Raw genomic sequence first — 25,802 nt, forward strand, 5'->3', positions numbered from 1 at the left:
CGTTGCGGAGAGAATGTCCTTCAGTTGTCAAGCGTTGAAGGGCCACACCTCCTTCCCAACCTCAGTCTGCACTGAGTGCGTCTCCGGCATTTTCTCGTCCAATTTGTCAGCTTAGCAAGTGAAAAGTATATCCGAGTGAAAACAGTGCTGATAATACTCTCACGAATTGTTAGAAGACGTGCTTTTGATCATCGATTGCTTAACAATCACATTCGTTCGACTTGAGCCATCAAGCTCGTAGTTTTCCTTCAAATCTTGAAAGCTCTCAGTGAGAACATCATAGGCTGCAGGACGCCCCATAACTTGATTACTTCAACAGAAAGAAGAGCAGACAGCTCGACAAATATGTGAGGCGCAGAGAGCGCAAGGCGAGCCGCACACGTTTCGGTGGCTGAGAGAGGGCAGTTTTTGCTTCTGCATTTCCCAAGTAAGGACGCATGACAACAAGCGATCGCGGTGCTCATCTACGACACAGTGGTGATGAGTTTTCAGTACGTGTTCTTTTGAACGCGCAATGAGGTTGCCGCCTTGGACAGCTGACTGCACGCTCTCATTGTGCCACGTGATGAGAATTCACCAGGCTCGTTCGGTCATTAGTCACATTCCATCGTTTGCCATAAGCAGACGCTGCGAAGTGATGTGGATATCAGTTCCCAGTCTTGTGGAAGAGGAGGAAAAGAGCACACGAGGGCTCGTCCGGGAGTTGAACCCGGGACCTCTCGCACCCTAAGCGAGAATCATACCACTAGACCAACGAGCCACAGCAGCACTTTCCATTTCAATCTGTCAGCGAGCTTGAGGATGGGGAGAGGCGCCATTCGCTCGTCCAGTCAGACCTTCATCAATAAGTCAAGAAAGCTGCAATTACACGACTGCCTTGCAGACGAAGGGCAGTGAACTGTGCCCGGTAAGAGGGGAACAAGCGGCACTAGGTGACGCCGAGGCATAAGTCCCAGCGAGGGGGGTTGGCTTGTATGGTACAGCGCTTGCTTTGCATGTGGGAGATAGCAGGATCAATTCCCGCATCCTCTAGGTGTGTGCTTAGAGCTTGATGTGCCGAAAGGCGTCCTTTAGCCTGTGGTCCCGCCTTACATGGAGAGCATCGTGCAGCTGTCAAGCGTTTCGCAGCCACGCCCCCTTTTCATCTTCTCTCTGGCTTAAGCGTCACTCCGCCCCTCTCTCTTGACATTTCATGTCAGCATGTCAGAAGTCCGAGTGACATTTTTAATGGCTGAGTGAGGGCACGATGCTGAAGCAGAGAGGCCACTTCAGCCACAGAGACTTGTGCTAGGTGAGATCTGAAAGACGGACTCGCAACAGAAACAGACCAAAAATGTATCGGTGAGATCAAAAGGCAAATGCAACATTCAGCAGAGGGCGTCTAAAGATTAGGGAACGGGCGACTGAAATCCATGTGAGGCAAACTTTCCGGTGTGTGTACTGCAGCTGGGCTTGTTGGCGTAATTGGTAGTGCGTCAGTCTCGTCATCTGAAGGGCCTGAGTTTGATCCTCACACGGGGCAGGGCTGCTTCCTCTCTTGCTCTTTTCAAACACTTGCGGCAACTGTTCGCTCATAACCACGTCTGGAATGCGTGACCTTTACACGGGCGAGAAGCAACGCCGCATCCCTTTTCTAAAGAACATTCACATTCAGAAATAAGTCAAGAAATTTGCCATTACTTTCGCTCGCACTGCTGTCAGCCTGCCCATGTTGCCAAAGAAAGATTCACTCGGCGTCAACATGACAGAACAGCGATCACTTGAAAACAATGTTCCACACTCCGTAAGCAAGAAGTTCAGTGTTTGCAGTCACCCGATATGCCGATAGTCAAAGGAGCGCAAAACACGAAGCGTCAAAAGACAAGATGAGTTGATGGAAAGAGCGTTGAATTGATGAGCACAAAAGTTCAGCTCGTACAATAGGCAACGAAGGTCTCAGCGTCGTCATCGCACTTGAAAGGACTGCCTTGCAGACCAAGGGCAGTGGGCGGTGCCCGGTAAGAGGGGCAGAGGCGGTAAGACATGATGCCGAGACGCATGAAGCGAGGGGGATTAGCTCAAATGGTAGAGCGCTCGCTTAGCATGCAAGAGGTAGCGGGATCGATGCCCGCATCCTCCAGGTCTGAGTTTGGATCTCCGGAAGCCCGGTGCTCTTGTTTAGCTTCTGCGACTTCTGACAGGTGCTCCTCCGTTGCGGAGAGAATGTCCTTCAGTTGTCAAGCGTTGAAGGGCCACACCTCCTTCCCAACCTCAGTCTGCACTGAGTGCGTCTCCGGCATTTTCTCGTCCAATTTGTCAGCTTAGCAAGTGAAAAGTATATCCGAGTGAAAACAGTGCTGATAATACTCTCACGAATTGTTAGAAGACGTGCTTTTGATCATCGATTGCTTAACAATCACATTCGTTCGACTTGAGCCATCAAGCTCGTAGTTTTCCTTCAAATCTTGAAAGCTCTCAGTGAGAACATCATAGGCTGCAGGACGCCCCATAACTTGATTACTTCAACAGAAAGAAGAGCAGACAGCTCGACAAATATGTGAGGCGCAGAGAGCGCAAGGCGAGCCGCACACGTTTCGGTGGCTGAGAGAGGGCAGTTTTTGCTTCTGCATTTCCCAAGTAAGGACGCATGACAACAAGCGATCGCGGTGCTCATCTACGACACAGTGGTGATGAGTTTTCAGTACGTGTTCTTTTGAACGAGCAATGAGGTTGCCGCCTTGGACAGCTGACTGCACGCTCTCATTGTGCCACGTGATGAGAATTCACCAGGCTCGTTCAGTCATTAGTCACATTCCATCGTTTGCCATAAGCAGACGCTGCGAAGTGATGTGGATATCAGTTCCCAGTCTTGTGGAAGAGGAGGAAAAGAGCACACGAGGGCTCGTCCGGGAGTTGAACCCGGGACCTCTCGCACCCTAAGCGAGAATCATACCACTAGACCAACGAGCCACAGCAGCACTTTCCATTTCAATCTGTCAGCGAGCTTGAGGATGGGGAGAGGCGCCATTCGCTCGTCCAGTCAGACCTTCATCAATAAGTCAAGAAAGCTGCAATTACACGACTGCCTTGCAGACGAAGGGCAGTGAACTGTGCCCGGTAAGAGGGGAACAAGCGGCACTAGGTGACGCCGAGGCATAAGTCCCAGCGAGGGGGGTTGGCTTGTATGGTACAGCGCTTGCTTTGCATGTGGGAGATAGCAGGATCAATTCCCGCATCCTCCAGGTGTGTGCTTAGAGCTTGATGTGCCGAAAGGCGTCCTTTAGCCTGTGGTCCCGCCTTACATGGAGAGCATCGTGCAGCTGTCAAGCGTTTCGCAGCCACGCCCCCTTTTCATCTTCTCTCTGGCTTAAGCGTCACTCCGCCCCTCTCTCTTGACATTTCATGTCAGCATGTCAGAAGTCCGAGTGACATTTTTAATGGCTGAGTGAGGGCACGATGCTGAAGCAGAGAGGCCACTTCAGCCACAGAGACTTGTGCTAGGTGAGATCTGAAAGACGGACTCGCAACAGAAACAGACCAAAAATGTATCGGTGAGATCAAAAGGCAAATGCAACATTCAGCAGAGGGCGTCTAAAGATTAGGGAACGGGCGACTGAAATCCATGTGAGGCAAACTTTCCGGTGTGTGTACTGCAGCTGGGCTTGTTGGCGTAATTGGTAGTGCGTCAGTCTCGTCATCTGAAGGGCCTGAGTTTGATCCTCACACGGGGCAGGGCTGCTTCCTCTCTTGCTCTTTTCAAACACTTGCGGCAACTGTTCGCTCATAACCACGTCTGGAATGCGTGACCTTTACACGGGCGAGAAGCAACTCCGCATCCCTTTTCTAAAGAACATTCACATTCAGAAATAAGTCAAGAAATTTGCCATTACTTTCGCTCGCACTGCTGTCAGCCTGCCCATGTTGCCAAAGAAAGATTCACTCGGCGTCAACATGACAGAACAGCGATCACTTGAAAACAATGTTCCACACTCCGTAAGCAAGAACTTCAGTGTTTGCAGTCACCCGATATGCCGATAGTCAAAGGAGCGCAAAACACGAAGCGTCAAAAGACAAGATGAGTTGATGGAAAGAGCGTTGAATTGATGAGCACAAAAGTTCAGCTCGTACAATAGGCAACGAAGGTCTCAGCGTCGTCATCGCACTTGAAAGGACTGCCTTGCAGACCAAGGGCAGTGGGCGGTGCCCGGTAAGAGGGGCAGAGGCGGTAAGACATGATGCCGAGACACATGAAGCGAGGGGGATTAGCTCAAATGGTAGAGCGCTCGCTTAGCATGCAAGAGGTAGCGGGATCGATGCCCGCATCCTCCAGGTCTGAGTTTGGATCTCCGGAAGCCCGGTGCTCTTGTTTAGCTTCTGCGACTTCTGACAGGTGCTCCTCCGTTGCGGAGAGAATGTCCTTCAGTTGTCAAGCGTTGAAGGGCCACACCTCCTTCCCAACCTCAGTCTGCACTGAGTGCGTCTCCGGCATTTTCTCGTCCAATTTGTCAGCTTAGCAAGTGAAAAGTATATCCGAGTGAAAACAGTGCTGATAATACTCTCACGAATTGTTAGAAGACGTGCTTTTGATCATCGATTGCTTAACAATCACATTCGTTCGACTTGAGCCATCAAGCTCGTAGTTTTCCTTCAAATCTTGAAAGCTCTCAGTGAGAACATCATAGGCTGCAGGACGCCCCGTAACTTGATTACTTCAACAGAAAGAAGAGCAGACAGCTCGACAAATATGTGAGGCGCAGAGAGCGCAAGGCGAGCCGCACACGTTTCGGTGGCTGAGAGAGGGCAGTTTTTGCTTCTGCATTTCCCAAGTAAGGACGCATGACAACAAGCGATCGCGGTGCTCATCTACGACACAGTGGTGATGAGTTTTCAGTACGTGTTCTTTTGAACGAGCAATGAGGTTGCCGCCTTGGACAGCTGACTGCACGCTCTCATTGTGCCACGTGATGAGAATTCACCAGGCTCGTTCAGTCATTAGTCACATTCCATCGTTTGCCATAAGCAGACACTGCGAAGTGATGTGGATATCAGTTCCCAGTCTTGTGGAAGAGGAGGGAAAGAGCACACGAGGGCTCGTCCGGGAGTTGAACCCGGGACCTCTCGCACCCTAAGCGAGAATCATACCACTAGACCAACGAGCCACAGCAGCACTTTCCATTTCAATCTGTCAGCGAGCTTGAGGATGGGGAGAGGCGCCATTCGCTCGTCCAGTCAGACCTTCATCAATAAGTCAAGAAAGCTGCAATTACACGACTGCCTTGCAGACGAAGGGCAGTGAACTGTGCCCGGTAAGAGGGGAACAAGCGGCACTAGGTGACGCCGAGGCATAAGTCCCAGCGAGGGGGGTTGGCTTGTATGGTACAGCGCTTGCTTTGCATGTGGGAGATAGCAGGATCAATTCCCGCATCCTCCAGGTGTGTGCTTACAGCTTGATGTGCCGAAAGGCGTCCTTTAGCCTGTGGTCCCGCCTTACATGGAGAGCATCGTGCAGCTGTCAAGCGTTTCGCAGCCACGCCCCCTTTTCATCTTCTCTCTGGCTTAAGCGTCACTCCGCCCCTCTCTCTTGACATTTCATGTCAGCATGTCAGAAGTCCGAGTGACATTTTTAATGGCTGAGTGAGGGCACGATGCTGAAGCAGAGAGGCCACTTCAGCCACAGAGACTTGTGCTAGGTGAGATCTGAAAGACGGACTCGCAACAGAAACAGACCAAAAATGTATCGGTGAGATCAAAAGGCAAATGCAACATTCAGCAGAGGGCGTCTAAAGATTAGGGAACGGGCGACTGAAATCCATGTGAGGCAAACTTTCCGGTGTGTGTACTGCAGCTGGGCTTGTTGGCGTAATTGGTAGTGCGTCAGTCTCGTCATCTGAAGGGCCTGAGTTTGATCCTCACACGGGGCAGGGCTGCTTCCTCTCTTGCTCTTTTCAAACACTTGCGGCAACTGTTCGCTCATAACCACGTCTGGAATGCGTGACCTTTACACGGGCGAGAAGCAACGCCGCATCCCTTTTCTAAAGAACATTCACATTCAGAAATAAGTCAAGAAATTTGCCATTACTTTCGCTCGCACTGCTGTCAGCCTGCCCATGTTGCCAAAGAAAGATTCACTCGGCGTCAACATGACAGAACAGCGATCACTTGAAAACAATGTTCCACACTCCGTAAGCAAGAACTTCAGTGTTTGCAGTCACCCGATATGCCGATAGTCAAAGGAGCGCAAAACACGAAGCGTCAAAAGACAAGATGAGTTGATGGAAAGAGCGTTGAATTGATGAGCACAAAAGTTCAGCTCGTACAATAGGCAACGAAGGTCTCAGCGTCGTCATCGCACTTGAAAGGACTGCCTTGCAGACCAAGGGCAGTGGGCGGTGCCCGGTAAGAGGGGCAGAGGCGGTAAGACATGATGCCGAGACGCATGAAGCGAGGGGGATTAGCTCAAATGGTAGAGCGCTCGCTTAGCATGCAAGAGGTAGCGGGATCGATGCCCGCATCCTCCAGGTCTGAGTTTGGATCTCCGGAAGCCCGGTGCTCTTGTTTAGCTTCTGCGACTTCTGACAGGTGCTCCTCCGTTGCGGAGAGAATGTCCTTCAGTTGTCAAGCGTTGAAGGGCCACACCTCCTTCCCAACCTCAGTCTGCACTGAGTGCGTCTCCGGCATTTTCTCGTCCAATTTGTCAGCTTAGCAAGTGAAAAGTATATCCGAGTGAAAACAGTGCTGATAATACTCTCACGAATTGTTAGAAGACGTGCTTTTGATCATCGATTGCTTAACAATCACATTCGTTCGACTTGAGCCATCAAGCTCGTAGTTTTCCTTCAAATCTTGAAAGCTCTCAGTGAGAACATCATAGGCTGCAGGACGCCCCGTAACTTGATTACTTCAACAGAAAGAAGAGCAGACAGCTCGACAAATATGTGAGGCGCAGAGAGCGCAAGGCGAGCCGCACACGTTTCGGTGGCTGAGAGAGGGCAGTTTTTGCTTCTGCATTTCCCAAGTAAGGACGCATGACAACAAGCGATCGCGGTGCTCATCTACGACACAGTGGTGATGAGTTTTCAGTACGTGTTCTTTTGAACGAGCAATGAGGTTGCCGCCTTGGACAGCTGACTGCACGCTCTCATTGTGCCACGTGATGAGAATTCACCAGGCTCGTTCAGTCATTAGTCACATTCCATCGTTTGCCATAAGCAGACGTTGCGAAGTGATGTGGATATCAGTTCCCAGTCTTGTGGAAGAGGAGGGAAAGAGCACACGAGGGCTCGTCCGGGAGTTGAACCCGGGACCTCTCGCACCCTAAGCGAGAATCATACCACTAGACCAACGAGCCACAGCAGCACTTTCCATTTCAATCTGTCAGCGAGCTTGAGGATGGGGAGAGGCGCCATTCGCTCGTCCAGTCAGACCTTCATCAATAAGTCAAGAAAGCTGCAATTACACGACTGCCTTGCAGACGAAGGGCAGTGAACTGTGCCCGGTAAGAGGGGAACAAGCGGCACTAGGTGACGCCGAGGCATAAGTCCCAGCGAGGGGGGTTGGCTTGTATGGTACAGCGCTTGCTTTGCATGTGGGAGATAGCAGGATCAATTCCCGCATCCTCCAGGTGTGTGCTTAGAGCTTGATGTGCCGAAAGGCGTCCTTTAGCCTGTGGTCCCGCCTTACATGGAGAGCATCATGCAGCTGTCAAGCGTTTCGCAGCCACGCCCCCTTTTCATCTTCTCTCTGGCTTAAGCGTCACTCCGCCCCTCTCTCTTGACATTTCATGTCAGCATGTCAGAAGTCCGAGTGACATTTTTAATGGCTGAGTGAGGGCACGATGCTGAAGCAGAGAGGCCACTTCAGCCACAGAGACTTGTGCTAGGTGAGATCTGAAAGACGGACTCGCAACAGAAACAGACCAAAAATGTATCGGTGAGATCAAAAGGCAAATGCAACATTCAGCAGAGGGCGTCTAAAGATTAGGGAACGGGCGACTGAAATCCATGTGAGGCAAACTTTCCGGTGTGTGTACTGCAGCTGGGCTTGTTGGCGTAATTGGTAGTGCGTCAGTCTCGTCATCTGAAGGGCCTGAGTTTGATCCTCACACGGGGCAGGGCTGCTTCCTCTCTTGCTCTTTTCAAACACTTGCGGCAACTGTTCGCTCATAACCACATCTGGAATGCGTGACCTTTACACGGGCGAGAAGCAACGCCGCATCCCTTTTCTAAAGAACATTCACATTCAGAAATAAGTCAAGAAATTTGCCATTACTTTCGCTCGCACTGCTGTCAGCCTGCCCATGTTGCCAAAGAAAGATTCACTCGGCGTCAACATGACAGAACAGCGATCACTTGAAAACAATGTTCCACACTCCGTAAGCAAGAACTTCAGTGTTTGCAGTCACCCGATATGCCGATAGTCAAAGGAGTGCAAAACACGAAGCGTCAAAAGACAAGATGAGTTGATGGAAAGAGCGTTGAATTGATGAGCACAAAAGTTCAGCTCGTACAATAGGCAACGAAGGTCTCAGCGTCGTCATCGCACTTGAAAGGACTGCCTTGCAGACCAAGGGCAGTGGGCGGTGCCCGGTAAGAGGGGCAGAGGCGGTAAGACATGATGCCGAGATGCATGAAGCGAGGGGGATTAGCTCAAATGGTAGAGCGCTCGCTTAGCATGCAAGAGGTAGCGGGATCGATGCCCGCATCCTCCAGGTCTGAGTTTGGATCTCCGGAAGCCCGGTGCTCTTGTTTAGCTTCTGCGACTTCTGACAGGTGCTCCTCCGTTGCGGAGAGAATGTCCTTCAGTTGTCAAGCGTTGAAGGGCCACACCTCCTTCCCAACCTCAGTCTGCACTGAGTGCGTCTCCGGCATTTTCTCGTCCAATTTGTCAGCTTAGCAAGTGAAAAGTATATCCGAGTGAAAACAGTGCTGATAATACTCTCACGAATTGTTAGAAGACGTGCTTTTGATCATCGATTGCTTAACAATCACATTCGTTCGACTTGAGCCATCAAGCTCGTAGTTTTCCTTCAAATCTTGAAAGCTCTCAGTGAGAACATCATAGGCTGCAGGACGCCCCGTAACTTGATTACTTCAACAGAAAGAAGAGCAGACAGCTCGACAAATATGTGAGGCGCAGAGAGCGCAAGGTGAGCCGCACACGTTTCGGTGGCTGAGAGAGGGCAGTTTTTGCTTCTGCATTTCCCAAGTAAGGACGCATGACAACAAGCGATCGCGGTGCTCATCTACGACACAGTGGTGATGAGTTTTCAGTACGTGTTCTTTTGAACGAGCAATGAGGTTGCCGCCTTGGACAGCTGACTGCACGCTCTCATTGTGCCACATGATGAGAATTCACCAGGCTCGTTCAGTCATTAGTCACATTCCATCGTTTGCCATAAGCAGACGCTGCGAAGTGATGTGGATATCAGTTCCCAGTCTTGTGGAAGAGGAGGAAAAGAGCACACGAGGGCTCGTCCGGGAGTTGAACCCGGGACCTCTCGCACCCTAAGCGAGAATCATACCACTAGACCAACGAGCCACAGCAGCACTTTCCATTTCAATCTGTCAGCGAGCTTGAGGATGGGGAGAGGCGCCATTCGCTCGTCCAGTCAGACCTTCATCAATAAGTCAAGAAAGCTGCAATTACACGACTGCCTTGCAGACGAAGGGCAGTGAACTGTGCCCGGTAAGAGGGGAACAAGCGGCACTAGGTGACGCCGAGGCATAAGTCCCAGCGAGGGGGGTTGGCTTGTATGGTACAGCGCTTGCTTTGCATGTGGGAGATAGCAGGATCAATTCCCGCATCCTCCAGGTGTGTGCTTAGAGCTTGATGTGCCGAAAGGCGTCCTTTAGCCTGTGGTCCCGCCTTACATGGAGAGCATCGTGCAGCTGTCAAGCGTTTCGCAGCCACGCCCCCTTTTCATCTTCTCTCTGGCTTAAGCGTCACTCCGCCCCTCTCTCTTGACATTTCATGTCAGCATGTCAGAAGTCCGAGTGACATTTTTAATGGCTGAGTGAGGGCACGATGCTGAAGCAGAGAGGCCACTTCAGCCACAGAGACTTGTGCTAGGTGAGATCTGAAAGACGGACTCGCAACAGAAACAGACCAAAAATGTATCGGTGAGATCAAAAGGCAAATGCAACATTCAGCAGAGGGCGTCTAAAGATTAGGGAACGGGCGACTGAAATCCATGTGAGGCAAACTTTCCGGTGTGTGTACTGCAGCTGGGCTTGTTGGCGTAATTGGTAGTGCGTCAGTCTCGTCATCTGAAAACAATGTTCCACACTCCGTAAGCAAGAACTTCAGTGTTTGCAGTCACCCGATATGCCGATAGTCAAAGGAGCGCAAAACACGAAGCGTCAAAAGACAAGATGAGTTGATGGAAAGAGCGATGAATTGATGAGCACAAAAGTTCAGCTCGTACAATAGGCAACGAAGGTCCCGGCGTTGTCATCGCATTTGAAAGGACTGCCTTGCAGACTAAGGGCAGTTGGAGGTTGCTGTTTTGAGACGGAGGCATTGGGATGGTGGGCCGAGATCTATTCTTCTTAAGGAATTCTTCATCGTGAAAGATCGGTCCACAGGTCATCCAAAGAACTCAGGGAATCATGTGCTACTGAATGGAGTGAAGTGCTGAAACACATGACATGCCCCCTTGATCTCACGTGCTGCAACATGCACAGCTACCGTCCACACCAGGCAGTGGGGCTTCAGCAGAATTTGCTACGCCACCTGCAATTACATATCCAGCTGCACACATATACATGGCCCTTCTTTCGTTTTCAGGATCTCAAAAAAAAGCTTAGCTTGGTTTTCCTGCCACCTGATTGACCTCATCTCCCTCAGAATGTGCCCCGCCACATTCATTGCTGAAGCAGGACGGAGGCTAACGGACATGTCAGAACAGTGAGGTTCAACGATCTCTCCAAAATATTGTGGTTGTAGTGGAAGAGATATGTTTTAAATTGTACCTTGGTATTTCAAACTCTCTCTAGAATGTTATCCATTTCTATTTTATTTTGACAGGAACTGTTAAAAGGCTAATGACACTAGATGAAAAGAGAAAAAAGAAAACACAACGTTTCAGCCGTGGAGGCTTCTTCAGGTGTGAGGGCTCCACGGCTGAAATGTTGTATTTTCTTTCTTTTCTTTTAAGCATGGAATAGACCTATTACTTGTTCCTTTGCAGCCTACACATGGTGATGCAGCTCCCCACCTGAACTGCTAATGATACTAGATGCCTGGTAGTTTGTGGTACTTGGTTATCGTCTTATGTGTGCTCAAACTGCATATGTGTTGTAGCAGCGAGGCTTATTAATAAGAAAGAATTAAGTGTTCTGAGCCTTCCCAAATGAGGCCCCATCTCTGTTCATCTCTGTGGTGCAGCGGCCCAGCACTGAGCTTCGCCAATGTGATTCAGCTGCTTCCAGTGCCTTTATTGGAGTGCGCTGATGGACCGTGCTCTCTCTCCAGAGACCAGCACGCCTGTCATGGACGGAGCAGGAAAGGCGGCGCCACATTCTACAGCCCTCTCCACACAATCGATGAAATCGGGCTACTGAAGTGGAGAAAATCGCCTCTCCAGAAAGTGCAAATATCATCTTGGAGACTATAAATCCTATTGCCGAAGGTCAGCCCTGTCTACCAGAGTAACCCTCCCACAGCGATGATCAGCTCGTCTCACACGCGAGAAGTTTCGGTTGGAAACAAGCGCCCCCTCTTCTCGCACGTTTTGCACGTTCGAGTAGTTTTAATGCGGCTCTTTCGTACACGGTGCTGATCTTTTGGAAAGCAGGAGGCAAAACCAAGTCGAACCCGGGCCGCCTGGGTAAAAACCAGGAACCCTAACCGCTAGACCATATGGCAGCGAACAGCCATGCTGTTCCCGGCATCATCCGAGCAAACTACGTAAATATGAGAAAACACGCAAGAGAGTTGTCACTCAGAGTGTCGAAGGGTCGATGTATACTGGGGCTCAGTTGAAATGCAACGTCAGGACTTTTCCAAATTATGTCACACGAAGAGAGCACAGCCTTTTCCACCCTGCCATGCGTGTATCGGTAACTCCCCGTGATCGTATAGTGGTCAGTACTTTGCGTTGTGGCCGCAACAACCCCGGTTCGAATCCAGGTCACGGCAGAATAGGGGCGTCTGCTTTTACTACTTGCACGAATGAAGGCAAAAAAAAGCCAATCGATGTGAACGAACGGCGCTTTATAGAGGAGTACTGCCTGACTGGATCGTTGATGAGCGACAGAGGCCACTCCGACCCCTTCTTGGTTTTCTTCAATGACTTACTAAGGATCTTCTTCACATTCGCCCATGCAGGGGAAGCCAGTTACACCAAAGCAAACGCAGGAAAGTGCATTTCAAGCAGAGACCAGGAGGGACTTGTTTACACTGAGAGTGGGTGGAGAATGGAACAATGCGCCCAGCCCTGTTGCTGGAGCCAATTCTTGATGAGATTTTGGGCTCACTAAGAGGCCCACTCTGGATGCTATTCTTTCTGTTGTTCTTGCAGGTCCTGCGCTTCTTTTGAGCCGACAGAGCTCGTCCTGGTCTGTCGGCACAGCCCAATTGCAAATGATCAGCTCCGCATACAGAAGGAACGTGCATTTGGTACAAGAGTGCATGAAGGCACCGGAAATACATTGGGAACAAATGACAGGTCGCTCAAGACCTCTGTGAAGTACAGGAGCTTGCAAGAAGCAGCTGTTTCCGCCCGGTCTCGAACTGGGGACCATTCGCATGTGAGGCGAACGTGATAACCACTACACTACGGAAACGGTTGTAAACCGTGCCCAGCGGCCCAGTGCTGAGCTTCGCCAATGAGATTCAGCTGCTTCCATTGCCTTTATTGGAGTGCGCTGATGGACCGTGCTCTCTCTCCAGAGACCAGTACGCCTGTACCGGGGTAAAGTTAGCTTGAAGTTCGAAAACGATTTTGGCATACCTGTAACGCTTTCGCGAAATCTCTTAGAGTTACAAAAACACATGCTTTGTGTATAAAATACATTGTGAATGCTTTCTCAGCCTTCACTTTGTCATTTTTATGACATTTTTTTGACCATGCTCACATTTTCTCTTGTCCATATCTTTGCAATAGAAGCACAGAACGGCTTCGAACCAAATGCATTTTAAAGACCACAACTTGTGGATATTTCAACAGCCTCTACACCAAACTATCAGTGAGCTAATCATCTTTTTTAAAACCTCCAGTTTTTCATCGATGCGTAATTACACACTAACTGGAACCCGGGGACTGCTGTGTGCACACGTTCACAACGCGAGAAATACTGTTCAATACGGTTTCGTGCGAAAAACCCATATATGACCATAGGAAGCAGAACAGCGCAGTCTCCAATTAGCCAGACTGTAAGCACGGGAATAAAGCTTTGTTTGATTTCTGAAACCCTTCCTTTACGTTCTATTTTCATTCAGGTGTGGTTCAACTATATTGACAATACTACTGACAGCAGGAAGTTTAAAATATTCTTTTCTCAGCAGCTTATTAAAAACAGCTCCCATGATGTTCAAACCGACTTTTTACACAGAACACTGACACAGCTTTGTGTTCTGAATCTCTTTTTCTCGTGCTTTTATTTAATGTGGCACAATGCACTGGTATAGGGGTATTTTGTTAACAAACCAATAGCATTTAAACCACAGCACCCACAATGCTGCAAGTAAGTGTTTTGCACACTAAGCAGGTCCTCTGACTTTTCCCAGCTTTGTTTTGGTTTTTTTAAGATAACAGTACAGGTAAGACACTGGGATAGGGGGGTCGTCTTCATGGCTCAATAGCATTTCAAATACAACAGCCACACTGCTGAAACCAAGTGTTTTACACACCAGTCTAGCCCCCTAACCTTATACAACCTTGCTGTGGCTGTGGCACCTTTCTTTATTTTTTTATGATTTTTTGAAGATAACACTACAGGTAATACACTGGGACAGGTGGGTCGTCTTCATGGCTCAATAGAATTTCAAATACAACAGCCACACTGCTGAAACTAAGTGTTTTACACACCACACAGGCCCCCTAACCTTATGCAACCTTGCTGTGGCTGTGGCCCCTTTCTTTATTTTTTTATGAGGTTTTCAATATGGCACCATTAGACAGGCGGTACATGGGGATAGGGGGGTGCTATTCACGAGTCAATAGCTCTTCAAGCACAACAGCCACAGTGCTGCAACCAGGTGTTTTACACCAGACATTTCACCTAACCTTATACAACCTCGCTTTGAGTTGTAGAACATTTCTTTATTTTTTTTTACTGTAATCAAGTGTTGTGCTCACTAGTCAGGCCTCCTGACCTTTCACAGTCATGCTTTGTTGTGTGCAACTTTAATTATCTTTTTAGGATTTTTTGAACATGGCAACTTCCACCGAGATGGGTGGGGGGTGTTGGGGTGCTCTTCAATAGCTTTTTCATCTATACACACAAATGGATGTAACCAAGACACTCAGAACCTGTCACGCAGGGGCTGACTGCTGAGGATAGGGATCCAATGCGGTGCCCTTGGTAGGGTTGGCGTGAGACACAGGCATAATCGGAGTAAACAGGCAGGGGTCCGAGTCCGGGAAGGCGTAGTACAGGCATAGGCACAGAATCGACAGGCGAAGGCGTAGTCGAGGTACTGGCAGGGGTCGGAGTCCGGGAAGGCGTAGAAGTTGCGTCGGTAGACAGAGGTGTAAATGAAGAGACAGGCTTGGGTCAGGATCCGAGAAAGCGTAAAACAGGCGAAGGTACAAAATCGAGTGGCTAAAGCGGTAGTCGGAAAAGCGGGGTCGAGGTCCAGGGGAGAAGTCGTAGTAAGGCAAAGGTGTAGTTAGTACATAAGCTCCGGGAGAGAATCTCAATCGTGAGCAATGACCGGGGGGCAGATGAGGGTTTAAGCAGAGGACTGATTGACACGTGCACGTTTGGTACGGGGAGAGCTCGTAGGAATGAGGGAGCGCTTGCCTGCGTGAGGGAGATTCGTGGCAAAACCAACAGAATCAACCTGAACTCACAGAAAAACAAGAATGCCCCCGAGACACCTGCACCCCCCCTGGACCACTCTGGTATCAACACCCCCAAACCCATCCATACCAGCTAACAAGACTCAGAATCAGTGCAACCCTCCAACCTGGACCAAGAGCAGGATGGGACAAGTACCTGCACCACACTACGCACCCCTCATCCAGACCAGCAGGACAGCCAGACCACAGATAGCACCATCATGTAACCCCCCTGTTCATTCCAACAGAAAAGCCGAACTGACCCCCACCAGCATGGCGACGCTGCAGCTCTGGTCACACCAGCAGGCCCAATGGGCTCAGAGCTGGGGGACATACAGATGCAGCCATTCAAAATGCGTGGGCGATACCGCATTATTTTCCGGTACGCTGTACGCAGTCTACCGCAAGTTACCGGTAAATACCGCTAGTTACCATAAATTCTCCTATAATATGACAAGCAAAATAATAGTATCCTGAATTTCGGCAAGGTGGAGCTAATAAAGCTCAACCTCTCATGTTTGAGCTGTGGCCATCAAAGTCTTTAACGAAGATATTACTAATAGTACTAATAATGAATGACCTTGGACAAGCTGTAAGTGTAAACTCAAAGTATTGCCCTGGTCAACATTCTTTTTTTCATTGACCGTCTTTGTAAAAGTAACACCACAGCATTTCGCAATCACGCATTTGTTTCCAATCATGCAAAGTACAGTAATTTTTGAGAATCGATTCACCATGCCTTTCACATGCTCATAAAAGAGATTGATTTAGGAACATAGACATATTACTGTATGAAAACTGTACTGTATACAGTATGTATATGTATATTTAATGTCTTAACTGTGCCCGTTTAAGTATTGAATATTCATATCTAATTTTACCACTGAAGGGAAATCTTAGTAGCTGAGCATAAAAAGAATAGGAGCATACTGCAACGCGTGTGAAGGTCATAAACGATATTAATTTTGGAACATAAACATACAGTATATGGCTGGTCTCGGTACTTTAAAGAAAACATACACGAAACATGGTTTCATAATGACCAGAATCGGTCTTGAGATATTTTTAACTTGATTTACAGTATTTGAGAGGTATGTCTTAACACCGATACTACAGTACGTAAATACTGCTCACGTATATGTTTCTAGGTTTATATTATGCATTTCATACGGTCAAATTACTTTTGAGCAACTAATAAGAAGCGCGAAACGGTATGCCCAGGGCGTTTTAGTTTCGTTTTACTGGGACTCTGCTTTAACAATGTCGCCGTGGATTGATTCGAGATATCAAGTACATACAAGTCATTTTTTAAATGTTGTAGTTCGTCTTGTAAAAATGTTACGAGTACATCATCTATCAACAATTACACAGGTTCTGTTTCCATATTGCAGATTTTGGTTACGTAATATTATTTTCTAAATTTCACGTTGTGAATATATGATTTGGGCAAACAGAGCCGCAAAGAAGTACATTATGGGTTGTTGTTTTTTTTTTTTGCAGTTTTATCTAGAACAAGCGATGCTTAAACCTTTGTCTGATTATTGTGAAAATATCCACACGGCAGTTACAGTACCTAGGAGTTGACTTCAGTGATGTTGTACTGTGCTGTAAACTTGTTCTGTGCCTAGTCACATTATTTTATAGCGTTTTTATAGCGTTATCAAATCCGGTGGCGCTGTGTGTTAGTTTCCTGACTCCCATGTCACATGGTCTGTGATTGAAACCTGTGAAACCGGTTTAATTCGTCACAGCCAGCACTCCGGCAGAGAGGGGGTTGTACTCGTAAAGTAGAAGCAGGCGAGATTTCCAGCGAAAGACACCTCCCCCTCCCCCCCCACCCTCATACGATTCAAATTGTATTACAGCATTGTAATTACACATTGTAATTGTATTACACATCGTACACATGCTTAAAAGAGAAGAGAGAAAACGCAAGCCTTCTTCAGGTGTGAGGGTCTTCTGCTCAGAATGAAACGCTAAAATGTAATGTAGGCTCTGAATGGGTTCAATTATGATTTGGGCTTGATTAAGGTCGCTGCCTTTCATCTAAAACCCTACTTGAATCCTTCTAAACTAAAAATCAGTGTTAGTGAGCTCTAAATAAAGAGGTATCCAGGTAACAGTGAAACGGGCGGACTGGGGAGTCTGGGGAGATCGCCCGTTTTCCATGTAAATAGTTCCCTGGTTCCGCACCCCTTGGTGTTTCTCTCGCTCTCTCTCGGGTCACTTGATCATTAGCTCGAAAGATTTCAGTGCTTTGTGTATATTCTAATGGTAGTGGGGGCAGGGTGTGTGGGAACAGGTTTGGTTGAAATTGCATTGGAGATCTATGTTCTTCACACCTGAAACATTTTCTCTGAAAGCATTTTCTTCGCAGTTTAACCGATCTTGTTACAGCATGTTACAGTTTACTATTATTAACCATATAAATTTTAAGTGCTTAATGCCATTTTTTGACCAGGCACGAATATTCTTAAGTCCATATCTTCGCAAGGGAATCAGTGCGAATTGCAATACTAATTAAATTAAAACTACTAACTACTAACTATTACTAGCTAATTAAAACAAACCAGAAACGTGTTGTTCTGTCTAATGACATTACAAGTGGAAAGATTACAGATTTTAATCGTCTTTAATTTTGTTACGTTATACATTTTAGAAACGTTTCATCCATACAAACACCAGAAAACTATTTTCGATTGTATTTCTGAATAGTATGTTACACTTAGTTCACTGTTTTAAATACATCTAATTAAGAAAGTTAGGTGTTAGCATAAACTATTAGCAATCAATAATATTAAATTTAGCACTGTAATAAGCTGTTGCACTTTCCCCCGCATCTTGTAAAAATATATTTTCATTGTTCAAATGTACATTAAGTCTGACTATCATATAATATGTTAAATACAAAACTAAAGAAAAAATAGGGTTAAATATAATTCAAAATATTTTTCTAACAATGTTAAAATAAAATGTATTAACTAAGGAGTAGGATGACACAGTTGTTAGTATGTTTTTTGTTTTGTTTCTTTTTCATAAATACAACAGTAGTACCTGATGTCTCAGTGGCTTTCAAAATTAAATTATGCATGCAAACCTGTGAACTAGAAAGATAACTAAGATATCCATCCATTTATAATGGTGGCGAAGTGGTTAGCATTGCTATCTTGCAGCACTGGGGTCCTAGGTTCAATTCTTGCCATCCTGTGTGTGTGGGGTTTACATGTTCTCTCCGGGTTACATGGTTTTTCTCCATATGTGTGATATGACTCCCTCTCGCACTCCAAAACATACTGGTAAGTTAATTGGTTTATGGGAAAACTGGCCCTGGTGTGTGTGTGTTTGTGTCTGTCTGTCCTGTGATGGACTGGCGCTATGTCCAGGGTGTATTCTGCCTTGTGTCCGTTGCTTACTGGGATAGGCTCCAAATCCTCTGTACTGGATAAAGAGATTAGAAATGGATGGAAGTAAAGGCACTGTGTGGATGGAACTATACACAGTGTTAGAAACCCACTATGAAATGGCAGCATCTCATTGGGAATAAAATATCTTATAGTGCTGGCTTAAGGAAACAGCCTTTCCACCTCTCTTGCACATCAGTATCCATACCTAGTTATTTAAACAAATTGCCTCTGATTATAAACATCTTAATATGCTGGCTCTGTGGATCCGCATCAGCTATGTTTGCCCATTCCTTCAATTCATGTGCATCCAACACACAGTTCAATGCCAGCAACTACACATCATCTAAAATACAATCCTTATTTCAGTATCTATGTAAACATATAGTCTGTTAACTTCATCATCTTCATCAAAAGTATGCCTAACCCCATTAGGAAGTGTTCTTGTTATAAGTGTATTCCTCAGCTTTCCCCAAATTATCTTCTTCTTGCCAACATCTCTAGTCTTTTATCCTGCAATAACTCAGCCAACACTTAAATCTCCAAAAGCTGCTTGTGTTAATTTATTTAAATCACAAATATCATGTGTAAATACTGGCCATGTAATACTCTGCATTGTGGAATAATAGTTTATTTTAAAGGGAACTAGAGAAACTAAGAACTAGAGAAATCAAGAAAGGCTTTTTTTCTAGAATTAATAAATGCACATCCTGTTCACTGGGGAAATTAAATCCACACTGAGCAATCTTCAATATGTTCAGAATATGACAGCAAGAATCCTATCAGGGATGCATTATACCTGTTTTCAAGTCCTTGCACTGGTTACCTATCAGATTTCGAGTCAACTTCAAAATCCTTATCCTCCTTATATACTGTCCTACAATTGTTATTATTGATCACCGAATTATTGTACTTGACATGACTTCATTCAGCCTTTCCTGAACGTCTATGACAGGCAGAGAGAGTGCTGTTTCTGGTGCGATCTTTTGCAGCTGACATTTCACTATTTTAAACGAACAAGAAATTAGATTGCTCATAAATCAGTTATTCTATATAAACACAGCGTAATTGCTGTCCGAAAATCCTCTTTTTCTTTTCTCGTTTTAGAGACCTTGATCGAAACTGATTTTAGATGTCAGAAAGGATTTATTTTCTCTGTATTTCCTACATTGCTTTGTCGAGATTTTAACTTTATATCTAACTTTATATCTAGGCTCAAATTTCAACTATAAATCGTACAGTAATTAATAGCAGTAAATACTGATGTTTTGCGCCCTCTTACCACAAAAATATATGTTTTGTAGTTGGGATTAACTTTATTTCGTACGCGTAGCTACTCCGATTCGGACACCGAACAGTTAAAGATGGCGGCAAATCAGACACCCAGAGAAGGGGGGGGGGGCGTCTTCTCGCCTCCATAACTAAAATGCCAAATAGGAGTGTCTTAAGTGACATACACAGTCGTGTAACTGACAGTTTGAGGTAGCCTATCGTGTAAATTTCGCTTTGTTGCTGATAGGTTAAGCTTTCGAAACTCTGCCCCAAAGTCATGTGACTAATTTTTCGCCCTGTTTCGTTGGTTAAACGCAATGATCACAAGCACCACCATGGTAACTGGGATGTGTAGTTTTTAATTCCGTTTGAATTATAACTGTACGTACTGTCTTCATATTTGGCCAGGGCTTAAAAGAGAAGGCGCGCCAAAAAAATTTGGTGCCGTCGTCTCCGCTTTAAAGGTACCCCCGTGCTGGAAGAATTTGACCTTGGAATGTTTGCCCAGCGTAGTTATAGTGGACATAAAAACAAGAGTTCGCTGGCATTATATCCTAGAAGACACAGACCGGCGCCAGACCGGTAAATGCTTGATGAACTAGGGATTGGACAGTTTCCAAGTGCTTGTACAATCGATGGAAATGTTCAAATAAATGTGCAAAAGAAATATACAAAATAATCATTTATTTCTTTATCATATTGGCTAGCTAATGTCCTCTCTTTGCTAGTTAGTGGCTGTGTTTCTGCGTTGGGTAGCAACGGTTGACTGTTCTCAGGCGGAAGATGTAAACAGCTTAATTTTCGTGTTAAATAATTTTTAAAAATTAAAATTCATTCTATACAGCAATCACATGTTTGGGTACCGTTTCATAAAACTTTCATGCTTAAAATGTTTAGGGAGAAATGGAAGACTGGTGTGTATTTTTTCTTTAAACTATCAAGACCAGCCATACACAGTACAGTTTATGTACATACAGTAATGTTTATGTTCCTAAATTAATATCGTTTATGACCTTCAGATGCGTTATGCTCCTCTTCTTTTTATGCTCAGCTACTAAAATTTCCCTTTAGTGGTAAAATTCCATATAAATATTCAAAACTAAGCGTATTGAAACGTGCACAGTAAAGACATTAAATGATTAAATCTTTTCACTACCAACCAATGCACCACGAGTGCCCCTGTCGGTCATTTTGGCCAGCCAATCACTTACCGCGGTGCCCTACGGTGCCCTGCGGGTTGGTTACTGAACCGCGGGTTTTTAACGCTCATTTTGAATGGCTGCATCTGTATTTCACTTCAGCCTTTCACTCTTGCTTCCTTCCAATGAGGACGGAGCTGCGGGAGAAAGGGCGCTATAGAGGATCGCTGTGGAGAGCTGCTGCTGTGCTTTGACATCTGAGCTCTGTGGAAAATGATCTCAATACAATTCTGAAAAACGCGACTCCCCGAACGCCACCCAAACAAGTCTCCACAGACGAAGCGCTGTGTCTCTTTTCAGCTGGCGATAAACCTTTCCTCGATCCTTTGCGGACTTGTAAAATTGTTCATGATCAGAATAAAAAACGCTCACGCTAATACACAAGCACCAGTATCTCGCCAAAGCTGACAAATAAACAGACGGACAAGCCGCACTGCACGTGTGAACAGGGGAATGAGCGAGCGAACGGGGATAGGGCGCCTCCTGTGCTTAAAAGCTTACAGCACCTGGTATTCCCAGGAGATCTCCCATCCAAGTACTAACCAGGCCCATCCCTGTTTAGCTTCCGAGATCAGACGAGATCAGGCGTGCTCAAGGGGATGTGGCCGTAAGCGAGAGCAAGGCTCGCTGGCACCCTTCTTATAGAGAGGACAGCTCTGTCACCTCTTTTACGACGCATCTTTTTTTCCCTTGCGTTTTTCTCTTCTTACCACGTTCTCTCTCTTCACTGCCTTCGTTCCGCTCTATTTCACTTCAGCCTTTCACTCTTGCTTCCTTCCAATGAGGACGGAGCTGCGGGAGAAAGGGCGCTATAGAGGATCGCTGTGGAGAGCTGCTGCTGTGCTTTGACATCTGAGCTCTGTGGAAAACGATCTCAATACAATTCTGAAAAACGCGACTCCCAGAACGCCAGCCGAACAAGTCTCCACAGCCGAAGCGCTGTGTCTCTTTTCAGCTGGCGATAAACCTTTCCTCGATCCTTTGCGGACTTGTAAAACTGTTCCTGATCAGAATAAAAAACGCTCACGCTAATACACAAGCACCACAGAGATGGAGGGTGAGATGGGGCCTCATTTAGGACAGCATACCACCGCTTAATTCTGTCTTAATAACAAGCATTGCCGCTACAACGGCATCTCTCCTGTCAAACTTCCTCCTGACGTGTTTGACAGGATCTGGGCCGTGGTGAACAGTGGGAAAGACGCCCTGTGGAGAGTGAGGACCATGGGGCTGTTCAAAGGCATCGAGGTCCCAGTCAAGGCAGCAGGTAGCCTGGCCCTGTTCATCACCCGAGAGAACTATTACCTCAGAGATCTGTGGAGAGAAAGGAGGGAGGAAGCAGAAAATCTGTGGGAAATAGAGAGCATAGGTCAATATCTCAAGAAACTGTGAAAAACATTATCATGTTTAAGTAAAGAATGTGATTTACACCAGAAAAAAAGAAATTGTTGCTATGTAACTGGTACCATGTCAAAATGTAATGAGATGTGATCATATATACTGTTTTAAGTATGTATATTAATGTAAAGCTTTCTAATTTGTGATGTCCTGTATTTTTTTGTGAACTTTTAAAAGTTCTTAAAAAATCGATTCACCCAGGGCGAGGCTCTACTGCATAATTTCTGGTAGTGGGGGACTGCGTTCGCGCTCTCCCCTGATGTGCTTGGTCCAATATCAGATACGGAAGAGTTACGACACCACGTGCTGCGATAGGATCCCAGTTCGAAAGCCACTGCTGGTTCCCGGTTTCTTTTAGTTAGAGGTCCAGAGAAGCATTTCAAGCTGGTTACACTACTTCTTCCGGACATTCATTCCCTTTTCAAAGTCAGTCGTTTTGCTGTAGTCTGCATTATTAAGGCCAATTTATTTGGTCATGGGGGCCTCGGTACTGTATGCTAATTCTCAAGACAGTTTCACCCGTTTTCTGATTGCTAGGTTCTGTACCAGTGCAGACATGTCAAACAGTGAATGGCTGTACCTCTATTGTATCTGTGCTCAATGAATGAAATCAGTAATAAATGAATATATGTATAGTTATACGAAAAACAAGTGGTTTATCGACTCATCTTCATTTGCAGATTTAGAGGCAGCTTCGATATTCGTTTTACAAACGGGTTTTTTTTTATATGGGTCACACACATGCCATAGCAACAAAACATTTCTAGAGATGAGGCTATAGATCACCTTTCCATCCTCCAGGTTTTCCTCCCAAAGCCTACGGCACCAACGGCGATCCCTGCTGGCCAAGAGAGCAAAAGCTTGCAGCACCTGGTATTCCCAGGAAGTCTCCCATCCAAGTACTAACCAGGCCCAACCCTGCTTAGCTTCCAAGATCAGATGAGATCAGGCACATTCAGGGTGGTGTGGCCACAAGGAAAAGCCATCGTGCCTAACTCGCTACTTGAAGCTGTGTGTGGCTGGGGCTCTGTGCCCCCCGAGCAGGACTGAAGGATCGTTCGTGTGCAACTCTTTGGAAAGGAGCCTCTTTCCAAATCGCATTGCGTACCTGGATGTTGGCGAATGTGCTCCCTTGTGTTGGCTTGTCCCGCACTTGAGGAGAACAAACAAACTGCACGGAGGAGCACAAGGCAAGTCTTCACAAGACAAAAACCTCCAGTGCACAGCACTCTGAAAACATTTCTGGGCTGTCGCGTGTTTATTTCAGCACATAAAGCGCACCAGTCCAACACGTCGGCCGGGCACATGGCGCCTCCGCACTCTTGTGGCCTTGCGGCGTCAGAGCAAGAGGCTCCTTCTCGCTGCCTTTCCGCTGTGTTGCAGAGCCCCGAGAGGGAACCTGGAGCGCACACTTTGTGGGGGGCGGGGGACCGCGTTCGCGCTCTGCCCCCTGTCTCTTGCGCGAGTACTAAATCTCACGGCGCCAGCCAGCAGCCAGGAGACAAGTACAATATCGCGGGACAGGGGGGCCTCGTCATTGATTGTTACATATGAGACGGGGATTAGGAGGAGACCCCGACTGATTGGTAAAGGGGAACACTAACACCAGAGAGACACCCCCGGAGTCTCTTTTTGAGAGACGCCCTGGTATTTCTTAATGGCCAAGGAGGGTTGGGACCTGGGTTTTATGCCTCCCCCGAAGGACGGCGCCTGTTTGTGCAGCAGAGTGTCGCCATCAGGATGCTGGGGCATAAGAAAGCCACACAGACCGCAGGGTGAGTGCTCCCTACTGGTCCCAGTCACACCTCTTGTAGGAGCAGCAGCAACCTGAGCTTTTCTGGGGGGAATCTCCCATCCGGGTGCCGGCTAGGCTCACACCTGCTGGGTTGCCGTGGGTGAGCCCAGTCGAGAGTCGCAGGGTGAGATCTAGTCACCGGGGAGAAACGATACAAGCGAAGGATTACTCGGCTCCCAGCACTTGAAAAGACCGACAAATGACTCGTTCCCGCCGGAGCTGAATGTACCTGCATGTGTCGTGTCGTCTACTTCCCCCGCCCCGCTGTGTTTGCTGTATTGTCTTAGAAGCTGGCCCCCGAGACGAGACGGGCTGTTCCTGTGCCCCAATTAACACTTTACAGGTGCCATTCCCCGGCATTGTGGCCATTGTCGGTGGTCACACGCGATAAGATAAGGTGGAGGAGAGCGGGGCATGCCCAGCGCCAGACATTCAAGGAGGGGGCTGTGCGAGGTGAGGTGAGGTGCGACACGCCGGAGCCCCGACGCTGCTAATGCGGAGCACTTGTTGAACTGGCATTGAAAGGACATGTGCGCACGGAGCGAGCCTTCCCTGCGGCGGAGCGTGGAAACTTTCTCCCCGCGCTGCAGGAGTTGTGTGCGCTGCAGCGGTGCCGAGAGAACAGCACAGAAGGCAGCAGTCTCTGGAGAGCGGGTAAGAGACGGAGCCTTGTGGGCAGGCGAGCAGGCCCATTTTTTGGAAATTGCTTAAAAGGCTCCGGTGTTTGTTCGGTGTGTGGCAGGCACACGACGCAAGCTTGCGTAGCGATTTGTGGGTCTGGTGTTATGCAAATGAGGCCAAATTGCATCCCGGGACATGCTGCGAATGCGCATTGGCGACTGCAGATGTGTAGGAAACGGCGCGCTCGTTTTCTCGTTTTGCCCACCCTTTTGAGTGTTAGTGTGGCGTGTGAGTGTGCAGGAGGCAGTGGCTTGCGGGGCGAGTAGCTGGCCTAGGCTGCGCGCTTTGTGCTGTGGCTGTGGGCCGCTTGCAGGGCCTTATATAACTTATACTTACCTGGCAGGGGAGATACCTTGATCATCCTGTAGGTGGAGTAGTTGGATTGTTTTCTTGTTTTGTGGAAGCAGTGTTTGTTTTGCAGTTTACGAAATGGCAACTTTTGGATCCCGCAAGAATGCTGTGCGTTTTGAGCTTTTGGATGACCTCTTCATGGATCGCATGCAGTTCAGCAGAAAAGTGTTGCAGAAGGAACTTGGCTTTGAACCTCGGCACTTGGATTTCATCTTCGCTCTCCCAGGTCAGAAAGCATTTGAGGTTGTTTTTGCTACCTATTCTCTGTTTGAACGATGTGTGGATGTGTTTGAGGCAAAAAGAGGGAAAGTTCCTGCCCTTGAGAAGATCAACTTGCAGCCTCTGACACAGAGAGAGAGGAAAACGGTGCATGTTGTTATGTTCTCGGATCTGGCAAAGACGGAGGACATTCACACCTGGCTTAACCAGTACTGCACTGTCCACCATGGAACTGAGGTTAGAGATGTTGACAGTATAAAAACAGGAGCAAGGAAATTCGAGGTTCGTTTGCTACCGGACAATGTAAATGGAGGCTTAAGGCACCTGCCCTCTACAATCCGGCTGGGCGCCTGCAATGGCTATGTTTTTTATGTGGGACAACCAAAGGTGTGTCAGCGCTGTGGTGCTGTGGGACACCTGGCATCGTCCTGCACTGTGAAATGCTGCATGACCTGTGGCAAACAGGGACATTTAGCCTCTGACTGTTCAATGCTGCCAAATTG

At 47.3% G+C, this 25,802-nt stretch overlaps 6 non-coding genes and 1 pseudogene across 6 annotated transcripts; all 7 read right to left on the reverse strand.

Moving 5' to 3' along the window:
- Window positions 1-688: 688 nt before the first annotated feature.
- Window positions 689-760, reverse strand: trnap-agg (transfer RNA proline (anticodon AGG)). The gene has a single exon. It is a non-coding gene; the product is annotated as a tRNA-Pro (tRNA).
- A 2,117-nt stretch (window positions 761-2,877) lies between these two features.
- trnap-agg (transfer RNA proline (anticodon AGG)) lies at window positions 2,878-2,949 on the reverse strand. Its single transcript has one exon. It is a non-coding gene; the product is annotated as a tRNA-Pro (tRNA).
- Window positions 2,950-5,066: 2,117 nt separating this feature from the next.
- On the reverse strand, window positions 5,067-5,138 carry trnap-agg (transfer RNA proline (anticodon AGG)). Its single transcript has one exon. It is a non-coding gene; the product is annotated as a tRNA-Pro (tRNA).
- Window positions 5,139-7,255: 2,117 nt separating this feature from the next.
- On the reverse strand, window positions 7,256-7,327 carry trnap-agg (transfer RNA proline (anticodon AGG)). The gene has a single exon. It is a non-coding gene; the product is annotated as a tRNA-Pro (tRNA).
- A 2,117-nt stretch (window positions 7,328-9,444) lies between these two features.
- On the reverse strand, window positions 9,445-9,516 carry trnap-agg (transfer RNA proline (anticodon AGG)). Its single transcript has one exon. It is a non-coding gene; the product is annotated as a tRNA-Pro (tRNA).
- Window positions 9,517-21,349: 11,833 nt separating this feature from the next.
- LOC148664039 (5S ribosomal RNA) lies at window positions 21,350-21,468 on the reverse strand (annotated as a pseudogene).
- Window positions 21,469-23,111: 1,643 nt separating this feature from the next.
- LOC148664040 (5S ribosomal RNA) lies at window positions 23,112-23,230 on the reverse strand. Its single transcript, XR_015938415.1, has one exon. It is a non-coding gene; the product is annotated as a 5S ribosomal RNA (ribosomal RNA).
- Window positions 23,231-25,802: the final 2,572 nt, after the last annotated feature.

This window comes from Lepisosteus platostomus, chromosome 5, assembly GCF_059453375.1.
Source record: "Lepisosteus platostomus isolate fLepPlt1 chromosome 5, fLepPlt1.hap1, whole genome shotgun sequence".
NCBI classification, from domain to species: Eukaryota; Metazoa; Chordata; class Actinopteri; order Semionotiformes; family Lepisosteidae; genus Lepisosteus; species Lepisosteus platostomus.